Genomic DNA, 10,843 nt, shown 5'->3' on the forward strand with positions numbered 1-10,843 from the left:
CGGCAGGCACAGTCAAAAAAAAACTTTTTTAACTAAAAAATGTATGGAGGTTCCCACACGGCACAGTGGGTTAAGGATCTGGCATTGCCACAGCTGTGGTACAGATTACAACTGCATATGGGTTTGCACCCTGGCCGGGAACTTCCAGATGCCAAGGGTGTGACAAAAAAAAAAAAAACCACACATACACACACACAGGGAAACAAAAAGGGATGAGAAAAACTAAGAACAAGGAAAGAAAGGTACCTCCTTGTCAGAGTGACACGGTTGCTATGACGACATGGATACTGACTCAGAGAGCCTGGTGACCCTCAGAGTCTGCCAAGTCACTGCCCACGGCACTGCCCCTGCATCGTGCCATGCCCTCCCCTGGGGAGGGAGGTGACAAATGGCTGGCTGAGTGCAGGGTCACCCCACAGAAGTGCTCAGCGCTGGGAGTGGGGATTGTATGACATAAAGGATACAATGGAGGGGAGAGCAATATAAGGAAGTGTTAAGAGTCAGGCCAGGGCTTGCACCCACCCTCTGTCCTGCGCACAGTAAGGCAGCAGACCAGCAACACGGGGAAAAACAAAGATGCATGGTCTACCTAACAGTTGTTGCAACTCCACTATGAGGGAGTTCCCGCTGGGGCACAGTGGGTTAAGAATCTAACTTCAGTGGCTTGGGTCACTACAGAGATACAAGCTCAATCCCCAACCCTGCGCAGTGAGTTCAAAGGATCCAGCATTGCCGCAGCTGCAGCATAGGTCACAGACGCAGCTCAGACTCAATCCCTGGCCCAGGACTGAATGCGGCATGCCACATGCCACATGCCACAGGTGCAGCTCTTTAAACAAACAAACAAATAAGCAAACGAACAAAACTCTACTACGTGGCAGCATTTTATGTGCAATCCACTCTATTAACTCTCCCAACAGTCCTGGGAGATGGGAATATTATATCCATTTTTCAAGTGAAGACACCAGAAAAACAGCTGATGGACTTGCCAGGTTGACCCAGAAAGTAAGTGGCAGAGCTGGAAAGAGAGACCAAGGGCATCTAACTCAGAGCCCACGGCGACTTTAGGGGCTAAGAGAGGCCAGCTAAGGGTGGCTGAAGTCCCAGCTGGTTCCCAAAGAGTGGAACTGGACACAAGACATCCCTGTTGGGAAGTGTCTGCTCCGCCTCTCAGAACCAGTAATTATACACCCAGTGAGGGTGGCGGCTTGTTGTGGGTGTTGGCTTTCAAACCGTAGGCAGCAGAAGAGCTAGGACTTGTCCTGTGGTCTCAGTATATGTCCCCTGGGCTGGCAACCAGGGCTGTGCAGTGTGCTGAACACACCCAACTGGTTGCCTGCTGTTTGGCTCAACTGTCTTTTTAGGCTGAGCTCTTTGTAAAAACAAATAAAACATCCCTCTGCAGGGCTACATGACCTCACAAAAACTCAGCCTCCAAACTCTGCGTCTGCTTCTCTCAGAAGCTTTTTGTCTTACAGCTTCCCTGGGAATCTTGGCTACACCAAGGAGGGGGAAAAAAAAAATGGAAGAGAAAGAAGATCAATATCTTTATGCTTAAGTGTAGAATTAATCCACATTTCACTCTTAAGGTCTGGAGTTTGGAAAGAGTGGCTGGGATTTGTTACGTAAGTGATTGCAGCTTGTTCTGAAGATAAGGCGATTCTGAATCGGTAACCAGGCTGGACCGTCCACCTCAGGGAGAGGCCTGGCTATTGTTCAGGGTTTGCTTTGGACTTCACTTCCTGGAGTAAAAGGTCGTTGCAATCCAACACGTGAACAGGAAGTGGGCAGGGCTTGCCACCCTGCCTGGTGGTTCACAAAAGAAGAAACACAGAGAAGTCATAACCTCTGCGGTTTAGTGTGTGTTGCAACATGAAAACCCGGAAGATTATCTTAGAGGAGGCTGATTTGTCAAAGTTGGCAATGAAGTGGAGCCTTTACTGTGGGAGCCTTAGGAGGGGAGCCAGCCTTTGTCCTCCCGAGAAGCTCCCAGGTCCTGGAAGCAGATAAAACCATAACCCTTTGGAACAAGTCCCCAAAATGTAGCTCTGTCATCAGAATGGGATGGTCAGAAGGGTGTTTACAAGAATGCAATTTGATTTTTTTTTAAAGTTTGATATTCTTTAAAAATGAACAGCCCTCCCTGTGGTTTGACTTGAGTAACAAGTGCATGTGTGGTGATGGGAGGTGGAGGAGACATGGGTGCCCTGTCCCTCCCACCACTGGGGTCTCAGGGCATTTCATTGGATCAAGCCAACCTGCCTGTTTAAGCCTGTGAAGCTGCCTGATCTTGAAAATCTTCCAGGTGGTCTCACAGGTGGCGAACTGCCACATGGATTAGTGCTGACCCAAATGCTAGTACTGCTTACAAGCTAGCCAGGAAAACTTTTTTTTACTGGAAAATTCCTTGAGAAGAGACCACAGAGTTTCAGTGAGGATATGCCAGTTAAGGATAGCAGGTTACGAAGCCAACTAGTATCCAGGAGGAATCGGGTTTGATCCCTGGCCTCACTCAGTGGGTTAAGGATCTTGTGTGGCTGTGGCTGTAGCTGGCAGCTGTAGCTCCAATTCAGCCCCTAGCCTGGGAACTTCCATATGCTGTGGGTGTAGCCCTAAACAGCCACAAAAAAAAAAAAGGGAATATGCAATTTAATAAAACAGGACATCCTGATGGAGCCACAAGAAGACATACTCCCTGACAGGCACATCAAAGGCATCCCAAGGATACAGGCAGGGTGAACCTCACTGGCTCCCACAGTTTTGGGGAGCATCAAAAGGGAGAGAAACCTGCCTCCCCGCAGCTCTCGGCCATCTGCCACACCTGGCTCAGCAGGTAAATAAGATTGGAAAAGCAAGACTGGGAGTGGCTCTACCACGCTTATCTGAGGAAATGTCTGAGTGTCATCTGTCAAGAGAGTTCTTCCCAAGTTTTTTATCATTCGTAAAGTTAGACACCTTTAATTTCCAAGTGCACCCCAAAGGTAAACTGTGATGCTGATGGCTCCCTGTGAGAAGCCCTCCACAGGCTGGTGCCCTTGAAGGAGGAGACAGAGGCTCTGTCACCTGTCCAGACTGTGGTGTCCCCAGGGTGCATAGCAGTGTCACTTTGATCTTAATTACCATTTCAAATATAATTTTGGATTTTAATATAAATACCCAGCTCCCAGGACAGGGCGTCAGCCCAGGAAAACCCAGGAGGTGGAGATCTCAGGGGCTGGGGGCTGGCTGGCCTCTGAGGGCCACACAGAGGCCTCCAGGGAGCCAGGGACATGGCCTACCTCTGCCCAGCCAGCCCAGATGTTTCCCGGAAGCTCCCTCCTGGCTTTGGCATGCCTGGCTCTGTTTGGTTTCTGGGAACAAAGAGAAAAGCTGTGTAGGGGGCCAGGCCTGAGACACATGGGAAAGCCATTGCCGGCTCAGCTGGCAGATATAAACACACACCAGCCCTGAAGCTCCAGGAAGACGGCGCAGTTTTGCACGGAGCGGAGGGAGTATTTTGATATGGGGGGAGGGGCTGTGCCTGCAGAAACCCTTTGGGTTCCCAATCTTTGGGTTATAACCCAAGGGACCTGGGGGGAGGGTGGGAGTGGGGGCCTCTGGGTGTTGGGGAGCTGGGGAGCAGGGGGCTCTCTGCATCAGGGTTTCTTTCTCTTCCCTAGAGGCCCCTCTTTGGGCCCAGGCTCCTGCTTGGACAGCACACCTGGGTGGGTCACAGGCACAGGCACTGTCGTGCAGTGCTGCCCTAGGAAGGGCAGCTTGCCAAGGAGTTCCTGAAGTGCCTGGGAAAAGGCCCCTTCCCTGGGGCAGCATTTGCCCATGTAATTAAAACACTGCATTTCAAAGACACTTCTAATGATGCAAAATGTGGTTGCCAGAAAGAAAATGACACACTTGGCACCCCTGGGACTCTGCACGGACAGTTCACCCAAGGCCTGGCACGGTGAGCCCGCAGTAAAGGTTACACCCACTTCAGGACGAGGGACAAGAGGACTTCGGGGGTGGCTGGCAGACTGCGCCGATGATCACTTGTTCAGCACAACGCCTCCGGCACGCTGCAGTGTGCACGCCTGGGCCAGAGCCTGGCCACACCCCGGGGGGAGAGACAATGGGGCCCAGAGGGGTCCCTCCAAGTCAGACCCAGCAAGTGGGAGGAGGGCACCCCAGAAAACAGCCCCGTAAAGGGAGGGGGCCAGAACTGAACTTGGAAAGGCTCCTGTTGTCCTTGGTATTCCCCTCTGCCCTCTCTCCTCTCCCTCCTGCCCTGTCCCCAGGAAGGGCGACATTTCCACACTACCCCGCTGAGTCGGCTCCAGTGGGACCCTAATCCCTGTCCTCCTGGAACCCAAAGTCTCCCAGGGGTTGTGAGGCAGCTCCCCTCTCCTCCCTCCAAAGCTGCCCTCTGGGCTGGCCTTGACCTCTGGCCCCACAGTAGGGTCTAGTCCGGAATTGAGCAACGGTGAAGGGGCCGACAGTCTTGCTGGTCAGTCTGTCCTTCTGTCCCTTCCCATCCAAGGATTCTAAACAGTCGCCACTATAACGGGGCTTCTTCCCAGAACGGCCAGTTTTCACAGCATCACCAGGTGGTCTGATTTCATTTTATTTTCCTGGCAGAATTAGACTTGGTTCTGGAATCGTGATGGATTTTAGTCAAGGTTCTATTGACCAAAAGCATCTCTTTGGGATCAAGAGAACTTTGGAAACCTGCAGGGTTCCAGGAAAACATTCAGTCGTCTTAGACACACCTCTGTACGTGTCTCTGGACTTTTCATCTAACTGAAGCACAGCGAAGGTTTATGCCTTGAACCAAGCACACAGCAGAGAGGTTTCTGTGAAGCTGGCCTGGTTAAGAGTCTTGCAATTCTCCCAGAAGCTTATTCTCGTGGTGAAAATTCGACTGTGATTTCTCACAGCTCTCTGTTCTCAAAAGCCTCTCATTCTCCGGCACTCAGGCTCAGCATTTGGCTATAATCCCACAGGATGATAAACAGGTGGAGGGCACTGCATCCTGCTCCCTCAGGGTCTGGCCCCTCTGCAGCCCAGATCACAGGTTGGCAGCCAGGGCTTGGCTTCTTTTTTTGTGGAAGTTCCTGGGCCAGGGGTCGAACCCCCACCACAGCAGTAATCAGAAACACAGCAGTGACAATGCTGGATCCCTAACCCACTAAGCCACTAGGAAACTCCAGGTCTTGGCTTCTTTTCCTTCCCAGCCCCTACCTTCTGTCCTGGCCCTGCCAGAGATTTAGAAAGAAGCTCAATCCAGAGTTCCAGTTGTGGCCCAACAGGTTAAGAACCTGACTAATCGCCATGAGGATGTGGGCCTTGCTCAGTGGGTTAAGGATCTGGTGTTGCCATGAGCTGTGGTGTAGGTCAAAGATGCAGCTCAGATCCAGAGTTGCTGTGGCTGTGGTGTAGGCCTGCAGCTGCAGCTCCAGTTCAACACCTAGACTGGGAACTTCCATGTGCCATGGGCGTGGCCCTAAAAAGCAAAAAAAAAAAAAAAAAAAGGAAGGAAGGAAGTCCCCATTGTGGCATTGTGGCTCATTAGAAACAAACCTGACTAGCATCCATGAGGACATGGTTCGATCCCAGGCCTCACTCAGGAGGTTAAGGATCCTGCGTTACTGTGGTTGTGGCATAGGCCAGCAGCTACAGCTCTGATTCCACATGCCAAATGTGTGGCCCTAAAAAGACAACCAAACAAAAAAAGACTTAATCCTGGTTGAACTGGGTGTGAGCCACGCTCTTGGTTCTACCTTGTTCACACATCTTGGGCTGCAAGTGTGTCAGATGGCTGTAAAATAAACTGTCTGCACGTGAGGAATGAAACGGGACCGATGCTCCCTTCCTCCACCCAGAAAGACAGACAGGCTTCATGATCCCCAGCCAGGCTCTCCAAGAGAAAAGGAGAGATGAAGACAGAAGGCAGCCTGATTCTTGATAATTCAGGGGCTGCCCAGGCCCAAGAAAAATCCTCCTTCCTGTGTTCCTGTCCTACTGAAAGCTTCGGGATTCCCCATGAATGTACGGGGTGAGGAGGGGTCTCCAGAAATCAAACGTCCCCCTCAAGAAGGTACAGGCTCGAAGTCAGATTAGTTTAGGAAAATGATGCTTGTTGTGATACAAGCGTAAGAGACATCCTAACTTTTACTCCCAAAGGCAATTCTTTGCAAAGAGGATGAGGAAGCAGAAGGAACCTGGAGGGGGAGGTACAGCTCGGTGTCCGGCACCAGGACACCAACAAGATTAAGCCATGCCCCTTCGCTGGCCTCTGCTTCATTCCCCACCACCCCCGGGGTGGGGGGTGGCAGGGGAGTATCATCAGAGCTGACTCCTGTTGAGCGCTTATTGGGTGCCCGCACTTACAGAATTGAAATCTCTGCCTGTGTTGTTTAATCCTCATGACAACCCCATGAGGTGGGTATTATTATTATTACTCCTATTTTGCGGATGCCTGACTGAGGCACAGAGAGGTTGGGTCACTTGCCAGGTCACACGGCCAGCGCAGGCAGAGCCACCTTCTCTCTGGGGCTCTTGTGCTGCCCCCCGAGAGACAAGGGGGTCACGGTGAACTGGATGGACACCACGAACACCCCCGAGGTGTCTTCTACCCTCGGCCAGCCCCCTCCCAATGACTCGACAAGTGACCAGGGAGGGCAGGCAGGAGGAAGGTGGATGGGTTGTTCTTAGGGACTGTGCGTGTCACAGTTTACACAACACTCGCACATCTCATTTCAGCCTCCCCACAACTGCCAGAGGAAACAGAGACCCAGGAAGGAGGTGACGGGCTGGAGCCACTGCAGCCGCTGAGAGCAGAACCCATCCAGGGTCGTGGGGGTGCTTCTCGCTCCCCTCAGCCTTGGCAAGTTCAGGGGATGCTGCAGGCCCCGTTGGTGCAGCAAAGACAGACTGTTTGTAGCTGCCCGGGTGTATAAGCATCAACTACGCGGGAAGCCTTTCTGAGCCAGTGTTAAGTTCAAGTTCCCCAGGTCCTGACGCTATAGGACAGGAGCGGGGACCCGTGCTTCGCTTCAAGAGCTTGCACTCACCTGCAGCGTTTGCCTCCGGGGAGCCGCCCTTTCTGCGGCTTGGGCGTTTGAGCTCATTTCCTGTCCCAGCTCCCCTCCCCCCACCCGCTCCCCGCACTCTTCCCTCCCCCACGCTCCCGGCCCCTCTCTACTCGAGGATGCGCGCGTCCTTCAGCAGAGGATGGGTGTGGCCGGGACGGGGCGGGGCGGGGCGGGGCTGTGGAGAAGCGGCTCGCCCCGCCCCCCGGGGGGCAGGAGGCGAAGGCGGGGCGGGGGTGGGGCTGAGGAAGCCTCGCCCCCTTCGCGGAAGTGGCTCCAGGATGAAGGTGCGAGCGGAAAGGCGCTAAGGGCTGGAGAGCCAGCCTCCTAGGGAAGGATCAGAGGCTTGCGATTGACTGGCCCCCTTGGAGAAGAGAAAGATAAGGAGCTTTCTGGGGCACCTGCTCCAAGGAAAGGACATTGTTCTTTTAAAACATGCGTTTGCGTTTGAAGCATGCGTTTCAAACAAGAAGGAGAAAACGTGAACTTTAGCAGGGGACCTGCAAGTTAGGTCTACCAAGTTAGACTCACAAGCACTTCCCAAGGTTCAGGAAACTGAGAGCTACAAGGTGGAGATGAGACGACCTCCTGGCCCCGGGCCTGACATGGCCAAGCCCCACGTCCGGGTGAGTGGTCCCAGTGAAAAGCAACGATCGTTGGGGTGGCTTGGAAAGAGCTTCTCCAAAACCAGATACCTGCTTCGAAGGCTCCTTCCAGAAACACTCAGGAACCAAGGCCCGGGCAGGAAGTGCCTCGCGCTCCTCTTCATCCCTGTGGACGAGGTCTTTAAAGACCCCCGGAACCTTCCTGCCGGGATCAGGAGGGTTTGCACCAGGTGATCCCTGAGGGTCTTCCCACCCCGTGATTTGAACCCCCCAGATTGAGTGCATAAAATGCAAAGAGAAGGATGGAGGGAGGACAGACTTGAAGAGGGCTTATTTTAAAAGTGCCCACACCCACTAATTAGCTGCATTTTCACCAGTTCACACTCAAATCTGAGACATGCGTTGCTGGCCCTTGTGCAATTCCTCTGGCTTCACCAGGCCTCCATATCCGCACCCATCCCCCTGGATTTTATTCAGGTCTCTGCCTGAGGGTCTCTTAGAAAAGTCTTTCCCGACCCCCTGTTCTAACAGATAAAAAAGTCTTTTTATAGTATAGGTATGTCCCATGGAATGTTTGGGAACGACCTGTACTAAAAAATTGTTGCGACCCTGAAACTGAAATTGAGCTGAGCATCCTGTATTTTTATTTGCTAATCAGATCCTAAGGCAGGGGGACTCTGCACTCCTGACCTCCTGACTGGAGGTCCTTTTGCCAGTTGGAGTTTCCAGGGGCAGCAGGCAGGGCTGCAGGGGCTGCCCCTGCACCAGCCCTGCCCCTCCCGCCAATGGAAGGCAGATCCTCTTCTGCGGAGGGTCCTGTGGACCTGCAGAGTTGTGTGTGGTTCTCTGGGCTAGTTATGAGTTAAGTGCATTCTTCTCCCTCCTTTGCCCTGGCTTCCCACCCCAGATGCTCAGGTATTCTACCTGAGTCCCCAGGTGATCACACACTGCAATCAACTCCATACACAGACGTAGGTATAGGACGCTCAGGTAACTGCTCCACGCAGATGTCAGGAAGGCTGAGATTTTCCCCTGCTCCTCAAGGATTCTTTTGATTGCTCTATAATGAAATTGACACAAGACAGATAAATAGGAGAAAGAAACAATTTAATTTGTATGCGCAGAGGTCTCATGGAAATGGGACTCCCAAAGTGATCAAAGCAGGCTTTTTTTTTTTTTTTTTTTGACTTTTTAAGGCCTCACCCGCAGCACGTGAAGTTTCCAGGCTAGGGATCTAATCGGAGTTGCAGCTGCCGGCCTACACCACAGCCACAGCAACTTGGATCCCACACCACAGCTCAAGGCAACGCCGGATCCTTAACCCACTGCTCGAGCCCAGGGATCGAATTCACATCATGGATATTAGTCGGATTCATTACCGTTGAGGCACGATGGCAACTCCAGGGCGTACTGTTATGGGGTCTAAAACAAACCTGCTGTGGAAGACCCAAAACGAAGGTCCGGTATCGCGTGCTCCCCTCCGGGCTCTGCTCCCTTGTACTGTAATTGAGCAGGGCCCCACGAGGTCTTCCCAAAGTGGACGCCCAGTCAGGTCCTTTACCTGCCTTTTTATCTATTAAAAAAACTTTTGTCGAAGAATCAATTTAATGAGAGAAGTTAGAAAATACAGAGAAAAAGGAAAACAATCAAGCAAAACAGAATCATAGTTTAGCCATTCAGCAAAGTCAAGGACCTTCCGTTCTTTTCCAAAGATTGTAGGTACTATTCTGAGCCAGGTCCTTGGAGCTGTTTGGCAAGTGCTGAAGCCCCCACCGGGTGGAAGAAGTCAAGTGCATGCTGACCACAGGCTCATAGACCCCAGACTGGTTGGAATCTGAAGGTTGATGACGCTGACACCCAATGACCTCTTCACCCACCAATCAGGAAAATGCGCATGAGCTGACCACGCCCGGCTCTTCAAACACTAGAAGACTCCTCCCTCCCCCCTCCAAGGGGTGGGGGGCACATTCCTCTAGGCACTAGCCTGCTGTTCCCCTCTTTGCCTGGCAGTTAAAGCTACTTTTTGTGTTTCCCCCAGCTCTGTCTCGGCCTTTCTATTTAGCATCAGACTACGGAGGGAGCCAATATTTTGGCAACAGTACGGGGTGGGGGCCCTGGCTGACCAGCGTCCCCCCTTACCAGGCTCAAGAGGTGGAGTTCCTGCTGGCCCCTGAGTGGCAGGTGTCACTGGCCCTCTGGTCACATCCTGCAGTGGGAACCATGGGCTCCCCAAGCTCTGGGTACCATCAGCCCCTCCCCCCACCTCCCACAGACCCTGTTCACTCTGCTCCTGACTGCCCCCTGGCAGCCTGGGTGACAGACACGCTGTCCTCCCCTGAACACCAGGTGACCCAACCAGACTCCCAACCTCTCCTGTCCAGAGTCGGGTGTTGTGCATTTGGCCATCATTCCCACAACCCCGGTTGTGCCCCCCTCCCTCCCAGCAGGGCCTATTCGAGTAGGACAAAGCTCCTATTACTTAAGCTGCTTTTAAGGTGGGTCTTCTGTTAGGGCTGGAAGCATCGCTCCTGGCTTGAAGGTCTCCCACTTTGCAGGTAACAAAGACTTAGGAGAGGCCTGGGCCACTGGACTTGCTCTTTCCTGTACTTGCAGGTGGCTTTCCCCAATGGCCCGGCAGCAAATTCAGGACTCCAGATGCAAACTAGTGCACTTGCATAGACAATGAGGTCCTGCTGTACAACACAGGGAACCATATCCAATCATTGTGACGGAACATGATGGAGGAGAATATGACAGAAAAGAATGTTTTATATCTATATGTATGGATATATGACTAGGTCATTTTGCTAGACAGCAAAAATTGACAGAACATTGTAAATCAACTATAATAAAAATAAATTAAAAAATATTAAACAGCAACAAAAAAAAGGAATCCAGGAAGCACTCACTTAAAACGGCTGGGATACTTCCTGCAGAAAATGACAGGCCATTTGTTTCCTAAAGGGGCCCATACTCTTCACGTTTCCTCTGAACCCTTTAAAACAATTTAGATTTAAAAAATGAAAATTTAAAAAAGCAATTTAGAAAGAAGGCATTTATTTTACCTTATTTTAAAATTTGTATTGATATAGTTGATTTATAGGCTTTTTCTTTTTTTTTTTTTTTTGGCCAGGCCCTTGCCGTGCGGAAGTTCCCTGGTCCAGGGATACAACT

General features: G+C 51.9%; 1 long non-coding RNA gene across 1 annotated transcript; it reads left to right on the forward strand.

Annotated features, from left to right (window-relative positions):
- Positions 1–7,344: 7,344 nt before the first annotated feature.
- On the forward strand, positions 7,345–9,706 carry LOC125112662 (uncharacterized). Its single transcript, XR_007131210.1, has 2 exons — positions 7,345–7,899; positions 9,382–9,706. It is a non-coding gene; the product is annotated as an uncharacterized LOC125112662 (long non-coding RNA).
- The last annotated feature ends 1,137 nt before the right edge of the window (positions 9,707–10,843 follow it).

This window comes from Phacochoerus africanus, chromosome 12 (genome assembly GCF_016906955.1).
Source record: "Phacochoerus africanus isolate WHEZ1 chromosome 12, ROS_Pafr_v1, whole genome shotgun sequence".
Classification (NCBI taxonomy): domain Eukaryota; kingdom Metazoa; phylum Chordata; class Mammalia; order Artiodactyla; family Suidae; genus Phacochoerus; species Phacochoerus africanus.